The sequence below is a fragment of the Arachis stenosperma genome, chromosome 6, assembly GCF_014773155.1.
Source record: "Arachis stenosperma cultivar V10309 chromosome 6, arast.V10309.gnm1.PFL2, whole genome shotgun sequence".
NCBI classification, from domain to species: domain Eukaryota; kingdom Viridiplantae; phylum Streptophyta; class Magnoliopsida; order Fabales; family Fabaceae; genus Arachis; species Arachis stenosperma.
Genome location: NC_080382.1, coordinates 9123395 through 9132424, shown reverse-complemented (window position 1 = coordinate 9132424; position 9030 = coordinate 9123395). Strand labels below are relative to the sequence as shown.

At 38.8% G+C, this 9030-nt stretch overlaps 2 non-coding genes across 2 annotated transcripts; both read right to left on the bottom strand.

Moving 5' to 3' along the window:
- Positions 1 to 586: 586 nt before the first annotated feature.
- LOC130938174 (small nucleolar RNA R71) lies at positions 587 to 690 on the bottom strand. The gene has a single exon (XR_009069349.1). It is a non-coding gene; the product is annotated as a small nucleolar RNA R71 (small nucleolar RNA).
- Positions 691 to 8520: 7830 nt separating this feature from the next.
- LOC130938506 (small nucleolar RNA R71) lies at positions 8521 to 8628 on the bottom strand. The gene has a single exon (XR_009069670.1). It is a non-coding gene; the product is annotated as a small nucleolar RNA R71 (small nucleolar RNA).
- Positions 8629 to 9030: the final 402 nt, after the last annotated feature.

The following is a 9030-nucleotide window of genomic DNA, read 5'->3' as shown; positions in this document are numbered from 1 at the left end:
CTGTGACATAGAGGATTCCACATTTTCTTGTTCCCTTCTCTTTCTTATGAGCAGGAGCAAAGACAAAAGCATTCTTGTTGAGCCTGATCCTGAACCTGAAAGGACCTTGAAGAGAAAGCTAAGAGAAGCTAAAGCACAACCCTCTTTAAAGGACCTGACCGAATTCTTCAAAGAAGAAGAACACATGGCAGCCGAAAACAACAATGCCAACAATGCAAGGAAGGTGCTGGGTGACTTTACTGCACCTACTCCCGACTTCTATAGGAGAAGCATCTCTATCCCTGCCATTGGAGCAAACAACTTTGAGCTTAAGCCTCAATTAGTTTCTCTAATGCAACAGAATTGCAAGTTTCATGGACTTCCATTGGAAGATCCCCATCAGTTTTTAGCTGAGTTCTTGCAAATCTGTGACACTGTCAAGACTAATGGGGTTGACCCTGAGGTCTACAGGCTTATGCTATTCCCTTTTGCTGTAAGAGACAGAGCTAGAACATGGTTGGATTCTCAACCTAAAGAAAGCCTGGACTCTTGGGAAAAGCTAGTCAATGCCTTCTTGGCAAAGTTCTTTCCACCTCAAAAATTGAGTAAGCTTAGAGTGGAAGTCCAAACCTTCAGACAAAAGGATGGAGAATCCCTCTATGAAGCTTGGGAAAGATACAAACAATTGATCAGAAAATGTCCATCTGACATGCTTTCTGAATGGAGCATCATAGGTATTTTCTATGATGGTCTCTCTGAACTATCCAAGATGTCTTTGGATAGCTCTGCTGGAGGATCTCTTCATTTGAAGAAGACGCCTACAGAAGCTCAAGAGCTGATTGAAATGGTTGCAAATAACCAATTCATGTACACTTCTGAAAGGAATCCTGTGAACAATGGGACTAATCAGAAGAAAGGAGTTCTTGAGATTGATGCTCTGAATGCCATTCTGGCTCAGAACAAGATATTGACTCAACAAGTCAATTTGATTTCTCAAAGCCTGTCTGGAATGCAAAATGCACCAAGCAGTACTAAGGAAGCTTCATCTGAGGAAGAAGCCTATGATCCTGAGAACCCTTCAATGGAAGAGGTGAATTACCTAGGAGAACCCTATGGAAACACCTATAATTCTTCATGGAGAAATCATCCAAATTTCTCATGGAAGGATCAACAGAGACCTCAACAAGGTTTCAACAACAATAATGGTGGAAGAAACAGGTTTAGCAATGGCAAGCCTTTTCCATCATCTTCTCAGCAACAGACAGAGAGTTCTAAGCAGAATACCTCTGACTTAGCAACCATGGTCTCTGATCTAATCAAAACCACTCAAAGTTTCATGACTGAAACAAGGTCCTCCATTAGAAACTTGGAAGGACAAGTGGGTCAGCTGAGCAAGAAAATCACTGAACTCCCTCCTAGTGCTCTCCCAAGCAATACTGAAGAAAATCCAAAAGGAGAGTGCAAAGCCATTAACATGGCCGAATTCTGGGAGGAAGAAGAGGCAGTGAACGCCACTGAGGAAGACCTCACTGGACGTCCACTGGCCTCCTATGAGTTCCCCAATGAGGAACCATGGGAATCTGAGGCTCAAAATGAGACCATAGAGATTCCATTGGAATTACTTCTGCCATTCATGAGCTCTGATGAGTATTCTTCCTCTGAAGAGGATGAGTATGTCACTGAAGAGCAAGTTGCTAAATACCTTGGAGCAATCATGAAGCTAAATGACAAGTTATTTGGAAATGAGACTTGGGAGGATGAACCCCCTTTGCTCACCAAAGAACTGGATGACTTGTCTAGGCAGAAACTGCCTCAAAAGAGGCAGGATCTTGGGAAGTTTTCAATACCTTGTACCATAGGCACCATGACCTTCAAGAAGGCTCTGTGTGACTTAGGGTCAAGTGTAAATCTCATGCCTCTCTCTGTAATGGAGAAGCTAGGGATCTTTGAGGTACAAGCTACAAAAATCTCACTAGAGATGGCAGACAACTCAAGAAAACAAGCTCATGGACTTGTAGAAAATGTTTTGGTTAAGATTGAAGACCATTACATCCCTACTGATTTCATAGTCCTAGAGACTGGGAAGTGCATGGATGAATCCATCATCCTTGGCAGACCCTTCCTAGCCACAGCAAAGGCTGTGATTGATGTTGATAGAGGAGAGTTAATCATTCAAGTGAATGAAGAATCCTTTGTGTTTAAGGCTCAAGGATATCCCTCTATCACCAAGGAGAAGAAGCATGAAGAGCTTCTCTCAAAACAGAGCCAAACAGAGCCCCCACAGTCAAACTCTAAGTTTGGTGTTGGGAGGCCATAACCAAACTCTAAGTTTGGTGTTGAACCCCCACATTCAAACTCTAAGTTTGGTGTTGGGAGGTTCCAACATAGCTCTGAGCATTTCTGAGGCTCCATGAGAGTCCTCTGTCAAGCTAATGACATTAAAGAAGCGCTTGTTGGGAGGCAACCCAATGTTATATTTTATATATTTTCCTTTGTTATTTTATTTTATTTTGTAGGTTGATGATCATGAGAAGTCACAAAATCAATTGAAAAAGCAAAAACAGAATGAAAAACAGGAAGAAAAATAGCACACCCTGGAGGAAGAACTCACTGGCGTTTAAACGCCAGTGAGGCTAGCAGTTGGGCGTTTAACGCCCAGTCTGGCACCATTCTGGGCGTTTAACGCCAGAAAGGGGGCACCAGACTGGCGTTAAACGCCAGGAAAGGGCAAGAACCTGGCGTTAAACGCCAGAAATGGGCACCAGCCCGGCGTTTAACGCCAGAATTGGCTCAAAACGTGTTTTTGAATGCCATTTGGTGCAGGGATGACTTTTCCTTGACACCTAAGGATCTGTGGACCCCACAGGATCCCCATCAACACCACCACCCTCTCTCTTCTTCACCCATTCACCAATCACCTCAACACCTCTCTCCCAAAAACCCCCACCTATCAAATCCCACTATCATCTTCACTCCTTCATTTTCACACACCCTAAACACTACTTCTTCCCTTTTGGCCGAACCACAAAGCCATCTCCCTCTCCTCTTTTTCTTCTTCTTCTACTCTCTTCTTTCTTCTTTTGCTCGAGGACGAGCAAACCTTTTAAGTTTGGTGTGGTAAAAGCGTTGCTTTTCGTTTTTCCATAACCATTTATGGCATCCAAGGCCGGAGAAACCTCTAGAAAGAGGAAAGGGAAGGCAAAAGCTTTGCTTTCACCTCCGAGTCATGGGAGATGGAGAGATTCATCTCAAGGGTGCATCAAGACCACTTCTATGAAGTTGTGGCCATGAAGAAGGGTCAACTTTGATCAAAGGTTGGACCAAGTCCTCACAAACATTTGTGAAGAGGGCGCTCAATGGAAGAGAAACTCAATAAGGAAGCCGGTTCAACTGAGAAGGCATGACCTCAAGCCCATCACTAAGAAAAGGATGGAGCAAACAAGAGACCCCTCTCATCATGAGATCCCTGAGATACCTCAAGGGATGCACTTTCCTCCACAAGACTATTGGGAGCAAATTAACACCTCCCTAGGAGAATTGAGTTCCAACATGGGACAACTAAGAGAGGAGCAACAAAGACAAGGAAGAGACATTGAGGAGCTCAAGCACTCCATAAGACCTTCAAGAGGAAGAACAAGCCGCCATCACTAAGGTGGACCCGTTCTTTAATCTCCTTGTTCTTTATTTTCCTATTTTTCGAAATTTCATGCTTATGTTTGTCTATGTTTGTGTCTTATGATCATTAGTGTCTTAGTGTCTATGCCTTAAAGTTATGAATGTCCTATGAATCCATCACCTTTCTTAAATAAAAACTGTTTTTAATCACAAAAGAACAAGAAGTACAGGATTTCAAATTCATATTTAAAACTAGCTTAATTGGTTTGATGTGGTGGCAATACTTTTTGTTTTCTGAATGTATGCTTGAACAGTGCATATGTCTTTTGAATTTGTGGTTCATGAATGTTAAAATTGTTGGCTCTTGAAAGAATGATGAAAAAGGAGACATGTTACTGAGGATCTGAAAAATCATAAAAATGATTCTTGAAGCAAGAAAAAACAGTGAATACAAAAAAAAAAGAGAGAAGGAGAAAAACGAAAAAAAAAAGAGGAGAAAGAGAAAAAGAAAGAAAAAGAAAGAAATAAAGTTGTGATCCAAGGCAAAAAGAGTGTGCTTAAGAACCCTGGACACCTCTAATTGGGGACTTTAGCAAAGCTGAGTCACAATCTGAAAAGGTTCACCCAATTATGTGTCTGTGGCATGTATGTATCCGGTGGTAATACTGGAAGACAGAGTGCTTTGGGCCACGGCCAAGACTCAATAAGTAGCTGTGTTCAAGAATCATCATACTTAACTAGGAGAATCAATAACACTATCTGGATTCTGAGTTCCTAAAGAAGCCAATCATTCTGAATTTCAAAGGATAAAGTGAGATGCCAAAACTGTTCGGAGGCAAAAAGCTACTAGTCCCGCTCATCTAATTTGGAGCTAAGTTTCATTGATAATTTGGAGTCTATAGTATATTCTCTTCTTTTTATCTTATATGATTTTCAGTTGCTTGGGGACAAGCAACAATTTAAGTTTGGTGTTGTGATGAGCGGATAATTTGTACACTTTTTGGCATTGTTTTTAGTATGTTTTTGGTATGATCTAGTTAGTTTTTAGTATATTTTTATTAGTTTTTAGTTAAAATTCACTTTTCTGGACTTTACTATGAGTTTGTGTGTTTTTCTGTGATTTCAGGTATTTTCTGGCTGAAATTGAGGGACCTGAGCAAAAATCTGATTCAGAGACTAAAAAGGACTGCAGATGCTGTTGGATTCTGACCTCCCTGCACTCGAAGTGGATTTTCTGGAGCTACAGAAGCCCAATTGGCGCGCTCTCAACGGCGTTGGAAAGTAGACATCCTGGGCTTTCCAGCAATATATGATAGTCCATACTTTGCCCAAGATTTGATGGCCCAAACCGGCGTTCAAAGTCACCCTCAGGAATCCCAGCGTTAAACGCTGGAACTGGCACCCAAATGGGAGTTAAACGCCCAAACTGGCATAAAAGCTGGCGTTTAACTCCAAGAAGAGTCTCTACATGAAAATGCTTCATTGCTCAGCCCAAGCACACACCAAGTGGGCCCGGAAGTGGATTTTTATGTCATTTACTCATCTCTGTACACCCTAGGCTACTAGTTCTCTATATATAGGACCTTTTACTATTGTATTTTCATCTTGGTTCTTCTGGTTCCCTCTCTGGGGCCGAAACCAATGATCACTCTTGTTCTTATGTATTTTCAACGGTGGAGTTTCTACACACCATAGATTAAGGTGTGGAGCTCTGCTGTACCTCGAGTATTAATGCAATTACTATTGTTCTTCTATTCAATTCCGCTTGTTCTTTGTCCAAGATATCACTTGTTCTTCAACTTGATGAATGTGATGATCCGTGACACTCATCATCATTCTCACCCATGAACAAGGTGACTGACAACCACTTCTGTTCTACAAGCAATCAAGGCTCTAGTGAATATCTCTTGGATTCTTTAACCGGAATCTTCGTGGTATAGGCAAGAACTGATGGCGGCATTCAAGAGAATCCGGAAGGTCTAAACCTTGTCTGTGGTATTCTGAGTAGGATTCAATGATTGAATGACTGTGACGTGCTTCAAACTCCTAGCAGGCGGGGCGTTAGTGACAGACGAAAAAGAATCAATGGATTCTATTCCGGCCTGACCGAGAACCGACAGCTGAATTCCGCGTGCCGTGACAGGGCATATGCAATCGTTTTCACTGAGAGGATGGGAGGTAGCCACTGACAACGGTGAAACCCTACATAAGCTTGCCATGGAAAGGAATAAGAAGGATTGGATGAAGACAGTAGGAAAGCAGAGAGACGGAAGGGAAGGCATCTTCATGCGCTTATCTGAAGTTCCTACCAATGAATTACATAAGTATCTCTATCCTTATCTCTATGCTTTATGCGTTTATCACCTTTACCCATTTGAGTTTGCCTGACTAAGATTTACAAGATGACCATAGCTTGCTTCATACCAACAATCTCCGTGGGATCGACCCTTACTCACGTAAGGTATTACTTGGACGACCCAGTGCACTTGCTGGTTAGTTGTGCGAAGTTGTAGTGATCACAATTTCGCGCACCACTTGCCATGGAAAGGGATAAGACTGATTGGATGAAAGCAGTAGGAAAGCAGAGATTCAGAAGGAACACAACATCTTCATGCACTTTTTTGAAATTCCCGCCAATGAATTACATAAGTATCTCTATCTTTATTTATCTTTATTTTCGAAAATCATTATAACCATTATAATCTGTCTGACTGAGATTTACAAGATGACCATAGCTTGCTTCATACCAACAATCTCCGTGGGATCGACCCTTACTCACGTAAGGTATTACTTGGATGACCCAGTGCACTTGCTGGTTAGTTGTGCGAAGTTGTGACGAAGTGTGATTCACGTTTGAGAGAACCAAGTCTTTGGCGCCATTGTTGATGATCACAATTTATGCGCACCAAGTTTTTGGCGCTGTTGTCGGGGATTGTTCAAGTTTGGACAACTAACGGTTCATCTTGTTGCTCAGATTAGGTAATTTTCTTTTTAAAAAGTTTTCAAAAATTTTTCAAAAAAATTACAAAAAAATTTATAAAATCATAAAAACAAAAAATTTTGTGTTTCTTGTTTGAGTCTAGAGTCAATTTTTAAGTTTGGTGTCAATTGCATATTTTTATTTTTCTAAAAAATTTTCGAAAATTCATGCATGTGTTCTTCATGATCTTCAAGTTGTTCTTGGTAAGTCTTCTTGTTTGATCTTCATATTTTCTTGTTATGTGTCTTTTCTTATTTTTCATATGCATTTTAGAATCCTTAGAGTTTAAACATGAAAAATTTCTAAGTTTGGTGTCTTGCATGTTTTTCTTTTCTTGAAAATTTTTCAAAAAAGTGTTATTGGTGTTTATCTTGACATTCATAGTGTTCTTGCATGCATCATTGGTTTTGATCCAAAATTTTCATGTTTTGGGTCATATTTGTGTTTTTCTCTCTCATCATTAAAAATTCAAAAATAAAAAATATCTTTTCCTTATTTCTCTCAAAAATTCGAAATCTTTGGGTTGACTTAATCAAAAATTTTTAAAATTAGTTGTTTCTTGTTAGTCAAGTCAAGATTTCAATTTCAAAAATCTTATCTTTTCAAAATCTTTTTCAAAATCAAATTTTTTCTTTTTCTTTTTATTATTTTCGAAAATTTTATTTTTTAAAATTAATTTTCAAAATCTTTTTCTTATCTTTATCTCATAATTTTCAAAAACTTTACTAACAATTAATGTGATTGATTCAAAAATTTGAAGTTTGTTACTTTCCTATTAAGAAAGGTTCAATCTTTAAATTCTAGAATCATATCTTTTAAGTTTCTTGTTAGTCAAGTAATTAATTTTAATTTAAAAAAATCAAATCTTTTTCAAAATAAATTTCAATCATATCTTTTCAATCATACCATTTTCAAAATCATATCTTTTTCAAAATCAATTTCAAAATCTTTTCTAACTTCTTATCTTTTCAAAATTGATTTTCAAATCTTTTTCAACTAACTAATTAACTTTTTGTTTAATTTTTATCTTTTTCAAAACCACCTAACTACTTTTCTCTTTCTAATTTTCGAAAATCACTTCCCTCTTTTTCAAAATTTTTTTAATTAACTAACTGTTTCAAATTTTAATTTTAATTTTAATTCTTCTCTTAATTTTCGAAAATCACTAACCTTTTTTTTTCAAAACAATTTTTGAACTTCTTCCCTCTCTCATCTCTTTCTATTTATTTTATTTATTTACTAACACTTCTCTTCTACTTATAATTCAAACCTTCTCTTCTCTCTGTGTTCGGATTTTCCCTCTTCTCATCCTTCTATTTCTTCTTTTCTTCTTCTACTAACATAAAAGAATCTCTATACTATGACATAGAGGATTCCTCTTCTTTTTCTGTTCTCTTCTTTTTCATATGAGCAGGAGCAAGGACAAGAACATTCTTGTTGAAGCAGATCCTGAACCTGAAAGGACTCTGAAGAAGAAGCTAAGAGAAGCTAAAGCACAACAATTCAGAGAAAACCTTACAGAAAATCTCGAAAAAGAGAGAGACATGGCCGAACCCAATAATAATGGTGGAGGCGCAAGGAGGATACTTGGTGATTATACTACACCTACTTCCAAATTTGATGGAAGAAGCATCTCAATTCCTACAATTGGAGCTAACAATTTTGAGCTGAAGCCTCAACTAGTTGCTCTAATGCAACAGAACTACAAGTTTCATGGACTTCCATCAAAAGATTCCTATCAGTTTTTAATTGAGTTATTGCAGATCTGTGAGACTGTTAAGACTAATGGAGTAGATCCTGAAGTCTACAGGCTCATGCTTTTCCCTTTTGCAGTAAGAGACAGAGCTAGAACATGGTTGGACTCACAACCTAAAGATAGCCTGGACTCTTGGGATAAGCTGGTCACGGCCTTCTTAGCCAAGTTCTTTCCTTCTCAAAAGCTGAGCAAGCTTAGAGTGGATGTTCAAACCTTCAAACAAAAAGATGGTGAATCCCTCTATGAAGCTTAGGAAAGATACAAGCAGATGACCAAAAGGTGTCCTTCTGACATGCTTTCAGAGTGGACCATTTTAGATATATTCTATTATGGTCTATCTGAGTTCTCTAAGATGTCACTGGACCATTTTGCAGGTGGATCCATTCACCTAAAGAAAACGCCTGCAGAAGCTCAAGAACTTATTGACATGGTTGCAAATAACCAATTCATGTACACTTCTGAGAGGAATCCTGTGAGTAATGGGACGCCTCAGAAAAAGGAAGTTCTTGAAATTGATGCTCTGAATGCCATATTGGCTCAGAATAAAATGTTGACTCAGCAAGTCAACATGATTTCTCAAAGTCTGAATGGATGGCAAAATGCATCCAACAGTACTAAAGAGGCATCTTCTGAAGAAGAAGCTTATGATCCTGAGAACCCTGCAATGGCAGAGGTGAATTACATGGGTGAACCCTATGGA